Source organism: Sturnus vulgaris, chromosome 16, assembly GCF_052056855.1.
Source record: "Sturnus vulgaris isolate bStuVul1 chromosome 16, bStuVul1.hap1, whole genome shotgun sequence".
In the NCBI taxonomy this organism is placed as follows: domain Eukaryota; kingdom Metazoa; phylum Chordata; class Aves; order Passeriformes; family Sturnidae; genus Sturnus; species Sturnus vulgaris.
In genome coordinates, this window is record NC_142258.1 from 120,212 (window position 1) to 121,033 (window position 822).

The window sequence follows — 822 nt, forward strand, 5'->3', positions numbered from 1 at the left end:
CGCGCACTGCGCTCGCTCATTGGTGACGGTCACTGTTACTCACACTCGGGCCAGGCCAGAGCGTCCCCCGTCAGCCTCAGCGCCCGAGCCGAGGAGAGCATGCGCAGTTGTGGGATGACGCCCCCCGGAAGCTGCGTACGGTGAGGGCGGAAGAGGAGGGGTCGCCGGGCAGCACCTCCCCCGGACGCTCCCAGCCGGCTCCGTGCCGCGGCGGCGAGGGACGGAGGGATTGCCGGAGTGCCGCGCCCTCTGCACGGCTCGGAACTCAAGTGCGTCATAAACGCAATTCCAGTGCGGATGTTCGCTGCTGAGAACCCGCCTCGTCTGCGTAACAGCGGCGCTCCCTCGCCGGTTGTGACAGGCTGTTCTCCCTGCGGTCCGGATGAGCCCGCTGTGCCCGTTAACGGATTTCTGTCAGTCCGCGTGCGAGCCCGCACACCCCAAACCCCGGGACGGACGGGCCGGCGGTGCCCGACACTGCAGCTAACAAATTGAGTTTGTCAAGGAATTCCTAGATTTGTGAGGGATTACTCGAAAGGATGAGGCAGGAAAAGACCATCTAGTTTACTGAATATCAGAATCTACAAGCTACAGATAATTGTCTTCAGATGGGGGTGCCGTGGAGGGCCAGGGCAACTACAGTGTCCCAGGGTTGATCCACTTTTCCAGAAAGATTTTTTAAACAGCCAGCCCAAATCAGCTTTCCTGTATGTTAATTTTCTCATCCTGCTGCAGAAGAGTAGAACAATTGATCATAATCCTGTAGTAGATGGGATGCATGGGACAGTGGACGTGTGTGTGATTTTTTGTTGTAAGTCTATA